An 8,043-nucleotide genomic window follows, 5' to 3' on the forward strand; every position below is an offset into this window, starting at 1 on the left:
TGCGTGCAGCCCAAAATTTGTGACTGCATGGACTGTATGCATAGCAAGCACGTCAACTGCACATGTGTTAGAAAAGCAAACTTTAGGTTACTTACGTAACCCCATTTCTCTGAGCAACATGAGTGAAGAGAAGAGGAATGCCTGTTTCGTCTACTGTATGTATGTACTTTACTCCTATTCTCATTAAGCTGTCACTTTTTCTTTTTTAATTTTTTTCTTGTTGTTCATCAACATACAGGAACTCCCCAGCTGCATTCAGACTGAAAACAGCCCCGTGTAAAACAATACATGGGGCTATGCTGATGTGAGCGTGTTGTTTGAAGTCCTGGTAAGACAATGATGTTCATGATAAATTATCTTAAAAATGAATGGCTTGATTCCCATGAACTTTTCTTAGAATCTATTGGATTAGAGGTTAAGACCCATACCTGATAAATGCCAACATACCTGGTTCAATTCCAGCTGAGGACCTCTCCCCTCTCTTTGTCACTGCATTTTGTGTTTTTATCTCTACTGTCACTATAAATTAAAAAGGCAAAATGCCAAAAAAATGTATCTTTAAAATAATCTAATAGGCAGAAGACCATGCACTTCTCCTCGGGACCATCTGGAAGAGCCTCCTCCAGCTTCCAACCAGTCCTCCACTGCACCCAGCTGCCCACTCCTCCTGTGTCTGCCACTCCAAATTAATCCACTCCTGAATTAATTATCTTGAACCTTTTCATTGGACCCATTGAGTTTCTTTGATTTGATGTACTACATTAGTATTGGTACATACATTAGTATGCATTAGTAGCACCTGCATTACAATCTGATTGTTGGATTTTAAACCCCTTGTGTATTGAATTTCTGTTAACTTTTACTACTTTCTATTTCACACCCAGCTGTCTGCTAGCACCTGATGGCCAGAGATTCTGAATTAAGATATTAGATATGAGGATATTAGGTCCCGATCACAGCACCACCTTTTTTGTTGAAGCCTACAATTTTAAAAAAATAGCAGCTTTGCTTCATCTTTCACTTGTCCTTCACCTAAATGTTATTTTGCTGTGAAGTAAACTCACTGATCTGTACCCTGTATTTTTTTAGATAGTTATTGATCCTGGTAATTATATTGGTAAAGCTCCTGGTATCCAGCAACAGCAACCACTAGTTTGTCCTCCATGATTGTTGTCTCCACTCGTTGTTGTCACCACCACAGAAGGCCCACGTCTCAATTCATCCAATTGGACAATGTGAAAAAACACAAATGACATTGGGCGCTTTTCTGCTCTGAGCTGAAGTTTTTTCAACTTGAGGCGCTCAGGTCGCTCCTCCTTCTCACCAACACACTGTGTATCCTTAAGGTCTAACAAACATGTTTTTCATAAAACATTAGCAAATCAGACTTGGTACTATAATATTAGTATAGATTTAGAATTATAAGTATTTGAAATTCTGCATTAGATCCGTGTTTACTAGTTTGCAGTCTTTTTCTCTTCTTCTTGTCTTTGTCTTTGCTTGAGTTTCTTGGTGCATTACTTGTTGGCAACACCAGATCCAGTCATCCCCCATACCACATCTCACCTTTGATGGCCAGGACATCTCCCTTTCCCCCTCAGTCACAAATCTGGGTGTCAGGTTTGACCCTCAGCTGACTTTTGATGACCATATAATACATCTATGCAAAACCTCCTTCTGCCATCTCAAAAACATCTGCACTGCAATGCAGACTTTGTTGCTCTATAATAACATCACCTGATTTCCTCCTTTGTTCCTTTGCTATAATAGAGGGGCAGTCACTTGAAGTTTGGGGCACTTAAATTAATGAACAATCATGTCATTCATCTAGGGAGGACAGTTTCTAACAAAAAAATCATATAAAATATATTGTAAGACATGACAGAACCTTGTTTTTAATATACAGTCCAGTCTTAATCCCATAAAACGGATTTGAGGTGAACAGTGAAAATGCAGTTGAAGTGCTGACTCTCAGCTTTCATTTGAAGATGATAATGTGCACATTAGATGAACGTAAATGTAGCTTTTTATATAACAAACCTAAAATTAAAAGGGGTACGATTCCTACAACGTACAGTTTCTAAGAATTTCGGCCTTATTTTCCTTTCTGACCATCTGATTGCTCACATTTCTTGCCCTGTCTTCTTCTTGCCCTTTTTTTTGTGATGTCACTGTGTTGTGTTTTTTCCAAGCGAGGACAGAGGAAATGAGGAAATATGTTTTTAGAGAAATGAGACTCCCTTTACTGTATTCTGTATTTATACCCTGTACTGTCCTACTCAGATGCACATGAACCATTTCTACTGGCAGAATGCATTCATATTATTTATTAATTATTTGAGTCTGTATTTATTGATATTCTGATTGTGAATTCATTATTTAATCATGTAGAATATGATTAGAGTGTCTTTTGAACACTGGAAATTATTTATTTGGCTAAATGTTTCAGGGATAATTGAAATTATGTAACTCATATCAAATCCGACATTCATTAATTTCAGCCTCACATGTGACTGAATGGATATGATTACAAAATATGTCAAATATAAATGTGTTTAAGAAATGCATGAAGGTGCTCTCGTGTATCCTCGCTTATGGCTCCTCAGAGATCCCTCCTCGCTCCTCACTCCTCAGAGCAGACATAAAAGACCTGGGATGGCCTTCAAAATGGACCAGAACAACTTCCGGGTAAAGCGAGGATTGAGGAGTGAGGAAATATCAAATAAGAGACTTGGGATGTACCCATGGTTTCATTTCACATTCAGTGTGCTGAAGTACAGAGCTCAAACTATAAAGAATACTCTTGTACTACAACTGCACAAATAGCTTTTACCTTAGAATGAGTCATATGTGCTGGTTTATGATGTGAGGCTGTCTTAGAAGAACTGTGAAAGACTTTAAAGGAGTACAGAGGACACCACTAAGTTAGGATAATACATTATTCTGTTGTTTAAAAATTCTCATAGATAAAGAAACACACATATGTCTGTAGTCCCAACAACCTTGTACTGTCTACAAGCTACATCATCTTCATCTCATTTGTTCCGTTAAGTGTTCAATTATATTTCCTGTAAATTTTATTTCACGACATGAAGGTCTGAGGTTGTTTTTGAAAGCCTTGACCACACTGGGGAAAAAGGAATCCTCCATTTATTTATTGTTGTCTAAATATATAAAAATGTTTAAAAAAATGAATGGAATATGCCAAAATATCCAACATGTGTCAGCTTGAATTGTGTTGCTAAACCACAGCATGACATGCCTATCTACCCAAAAGAGAAATCATAAAAAAACTCCCACTCCCAAAATGTTTCTCTACACGGTGAATAGCACACTAGCTCACCAGGTTATATCATAAATTCAACATACCTGCATTGAACTGCAAAGACAACAGTGATAATTTATGCACTGGACCACCGGTGGGACCAAAATAACACCACCCCACGTAAACGCCAGATAGAAAGCTACAGTATGAATCATAACAGGTTTGTACCTCATTGAAAGTCTCAGCATGTTCTTAATAGACCACGGCAAACAGAGGCCAAAACCACCCAAGTAATTGGAAACCAGAAGCAGAAGGATGATCGATCGGACTGAGACAGCTGGAGCAGGCTTTATAAGCGGCGCTGATCGCTCATACTTTCCAGATGATCAGCACAGACATGCTGGGGTTGATTAGAGAATAGACAGGTGCTAAATGGAGCTTTGTGTGTGTTAAAATGATCTGGATTAAAGATTTATGAGGATCTTGGAGATTCCAAACTGCTGCTTTTAAACAGAGGCAGGGAAATCACTTCCAATAAGAGTCAGAACAGACAGACAAGTAACTAACGACATGGTCCATTTCAGTCCAGATTGCATCCTTTTGTATACTTGTTTCCACATATAAAAGTCAAAAAAACTATCAACAGTACAACAGAGCATTTGCAGAACTTTTTAAGAAAAATGTTTCTCACATTGTTGTCTTTTATGAGATAGCAGAGAAAGAAAAGTATCTCATAATCCATTAGGAGCAAGTATCTACAGTAACTGTAAAAGAAAATTGCCTTTTAAGCAGTGAGCAACAAATGTTTCTCTTTATGGCGACAAAGCATTATAGTCATTATATTTAAACGTGACTAAGTCTTCAGCCATGCTAGCAGCCCTGTGAGGCTGTACTTACAGTTTGCACAGCACTGATTTGAACTAAATGCTAATGTGTTGAAGGAAACTGTTATTACATTATTTTTGTAATCAATACATGACCTCATGGGAAATCAATAAAACAAATTACTTATAGTCAGACAGCAAGTTGTTCATGTAATCATATTGTGCAGAGTGATCATCTCAACCTTCAGATTCCTGTCAGCGGCTAAAGCAGCTAGCAGCTAAAAGCAGCTAAAATGTATGCACTTAAAAGAGCGTGTATGCCAGCCAAAGATGAAGTTGCAATCCTGGGATCCTGTGACATGTGGAAATGCGGTGGCTGATTCTACACTAAACAATCTGCCATTTCCTCTTCCTCTATGGTACATCTGAAGATGTGACCTGAAGAGTAGCACTACTGCTATTTGAGCCACTCAGCAGATTGGTAAGCATTGTTGATAATAATGGATAATGAAATCGGACTTGATGAATGATGACCTCTGAGGATCTGAAGATTGGGTTCCACCGGGTAACATCTTTAATGAAAGTGTTTAAAAACCATGACATGTTGAAAAAAACCTTGATAAGTGTATCCTTACCTTTTTGAACTAAGAGGCCACCCGATTTTACTGTTATCAGCCTATTAAATAGGCGTTATCAGCACACATCAGTCCCAAATATATGGGCTAGTAGGTGCCCACCAACCTACTAGTAGGTTCAGGAGGCTGTTATCACCCGTTTATTTCAGTGAGCCAATGTTAGTTGAGCCCAGTAGGCACAGAAGGCCTGGTATCAAGCATGTGCTTTGAAGTCCGTTATCAACTTTTCTTCAATATTTTATTGTCTGTGAATGACTCATCACAGATCTTGTCAGTTTTTTAAATGTTTACGGAAACATATACTTATGTTCTGTAAAAATATGTTTATGTTCTGTAAATGGAAAGTTTTTAAAAAATAAGTAAAAAAAAGAAAAAGAAACATTCACAGTCATCTGGGTGCAGACGCTTTCTCTATGTCTCTCTCACTCCCCATCAATCCCAAATTAAACAGATAATAGAATATATAACCTTTTAATATTAATGTTTTAAGTGATTTCTTTTTATCTGAACAAAAGGCTGTCAGATCATTTTGACTTGACTGTCACATATTAATTTACTTTGGTTGCTAAGCAACTGGTAAGTGACGCATATACCTGTTCGCAGCACGTGAAAAGAATGGGAAGCCAAATATTTTTCCCAGGATGGCGAAGTCATGACCCGCCCTATTCTGCCTCTGATTGGCTAGTACTTGTTGCCTTCGTTGGTTGGGTTGGTTAGGTTTAGGTGAAGTGAAATTGGTTAAGGGTTAGGGTAAGAATATCAGGGTAAGCCAACAATGGGAAGGACCATCAGTCATGGATGACAGCAGGTGAGTAACACAGTGCTAGCTGTCAGTTACTTAAAAAACAAAATGTTAACAACAAAACAAAAGCAGCAGTTGCAAACTTGGGATAAATATTATTTCTCTTATTTTTGATAGATATTAGAAAGGTGTTTCTGTATCTTTCCTTCCCATGGCTAATAACTTTACCAAGTAAGTTGAGGTAACGTTAGCTAAAGTTAATACCTAATGCTTGCTAAGTGCTACTAAGCAATATGCCATTGCATAGTCTTGTCTGCCTAACCAAAAAAAGATCTACCTTAGCCAGCAATTCACCATACCTCACTATTCCTGATTTTGCACTCCAGAATAATGCACTACTGTAATGCAGTAATGAGACCATGTGACTACAATTAATGTTCTGTTTCTTATTTAAATAGGTGAATATGGCAAAAACAAAAAAAATCAGACCTTACGTTACTGTAAAAAAAATTCCAGTGAGAGGAAGGACCAGTGGCCCGAAACTATTTAAGAGGAGGGATCCCCTTGACCAAGACGCCAACAGAGATAAGCTGCTGCTCGTTTTCACAAGCAGCCAATAGTGACTTCCGCCAAGAAAAAGAACCCTTCATTAACACCAGTAAAAAGAAGAATGACACCGAGGAGGTATGGCAAAGCACAAGGGAAATACTCTTCAGTGTGAGTGCTGAGCTCCTTTGTCCTCCAGACGACACAGCCTGTATAGTTTGCAGTATTTCCCTCACTGATGATAAAAGAGATCTGGTGATGCAGCGACTGCGGAAGTGAAACATACTTATGTTCTGTCTGTGTCCAAGCACTGCTGTGGTGCATGCTCTAGAAAAATGAGAGGTTTGTATCACTCATTATTTTCTCCTTTAGGTGATGATGATGATGACTGTCAACCTGTCTCATGATGTCTGTACGAATCACCATTGTATGGTTGGTTTTTCTGGGAAAGTGTCTACAATGTATATAGATATAATATAAACTTTAGGAGGTTTCTGTTCTGTTTTTATATGATGTGACTGTATGAGCCTCTTTTAGTTATATGTATATATATAAATCTATTGTATTGTTTTTGTTTACTCATCCAACCACCAATGAACAGTTCACACATAGCGATCAAGTGCCGATTTGTGAGCGCAGAGCCAACACCAATTTGCCTCCAATCTGGGGGCTTTTGTAGGCAATCTCCAAAAACTATTGTTGAGTGGAAAATCAGGGCTATAAGCATGTAGTGTGAACTCTGCAGAGAATGTGTGATGTAGTGATTTTGATCATGGAAAAACTGGGCATTTGGATTGATAACATGCGTCACTAGAGTTCCTAAACACCAGCCCCTCAGTGGCTTTTTTGTGTAGTAAATAGTCAATATAGTGATATTTTTTAATCTGACACTTTAAAGTTGAACTTTGTGTTAATAAGTCAAACCTGTCTGAGCTTAACATATATAATGTTTCCTCTATGAAAGTTTTGCCAAAGAAGTTGTCTTTATCTTTAAGAATTGAATTTCATCAGAGAATTCCAGTGGGCTTCAGATGGAATTGGTCAAGGAAGGATGGCCACCGATGTGAAACGTCCTACGTCAAACAAAAGTATTTGACTATCAAGGTCATTGACATTTGTATGTACATTGTAGATATACATCTCACAAAACAGTCACACCCACTCTGCACAAGGAGGAAAATTATGAAAAACAAAAATGTACAACACCACCTAACAGCTTTTCTATCTCTGTCATGAATTCTAGGAAGGCCTCATGATGTTTGGATCCAATTTTGCAAGTGTGAAATGGAAATTGCAACATTACTACATTACAACCTTTGGCCAGCAACAGTTAAGCAACCCCAAAGTGCCATTTCTACCAAGCTCATGGACACGATCTGCCAGTTGCAGCTTGAATGTGATGCATCACCGAAGGTTTTGTGTGCATCATTTCAGCATTCCTCTGTCTTCCAAGGTTTGCTTATAGTAGCCTCTTTCCATATGATTCCTCTTCTACTTTCACCTTTACAACTTTCTAATTTGAAATACACATTTTAATGACAGTTCTGTTGTGAATATGATTGTTTGCCTTACAGTGCCAACACCTCTATGACATTCTCATAGTGCTATGAGGAACACAGACACCTGCGATACAGGTTATCTACAGTGCGTGTGCCTGAGAGAACTGATGGGACACACTGTCCTCTTTGTCCACAGGTATGACATATTCATTTTATGCATTAAATTAAGGATGTTGTTTTTAATGCAGTACTTGTGTGTTAATTAATGAGCTACTTATCAATAACAAATGAAACAAAACAACAAATACAACTAAACAAACAGAGATATCTTAAATATCAGCAATGGGTCTATTATGTCGTGGTCTGGATTATAAATATTCCACGACACAGCATTCATCATTAGCCAAAAACCATTAATGAAAAGCTTTGATGCAACTGTTCAGTTATCAGGCATACAGTATCTTACTGTAGCTGAAATGGATTTGTTTTACTGACTTCAGTGTATTTGAAGTAAGTGTGGTGCTGCTGAGTT

General features: G+C 38.0%; 1 long non-coding RNA gene across 4 annotated transcripts; it reads left to right on the plus strand.

Annotated features, from left to right (window-relative positions):
• Positions 1-4,526: 4,526 nt before the first annotated feature.
• LOC122975182 lies at positions 4,527-7,701 on the plus strand. Of its 4 annotated transcripts, XR_006400589.1 has the most exons (5): positions 4,527-6,183; positions 6,385-6,424; positions 7,008-7,116; positions 7,256-7,465; positions 7,587-7,701. It is a non-coding gene; the product is annotated as an uncharacterized LOC122975182 (long non-coding RNA). The 4 variants fall into 4 exon arrangements; XR_006400587.1 differs by having other exon boundaries at positions 4,527-6,444; XR_006400586.1 differs by having other exon boundaries at positions 4,527-6,424.
• The last annotated feature ends 342 nt before the right edge of the window (positions 7,702-8,043 follow it).

The sequence above is a fragment of the Thunnus albacares genome, chromosome 23 (assembly GCF_914725855.1).
Source record: "Thunnus albacares chromosome 23, fThuAlb1.1, whole genome shotgun sequence".
Classification (NCBI taxonomy): domain Eukaryota; kingdom Metazoa; phylum Chordata; class Actinopteri; order Scombriformes; family Scombridae; genus Thunnus; species Thunnus albacares.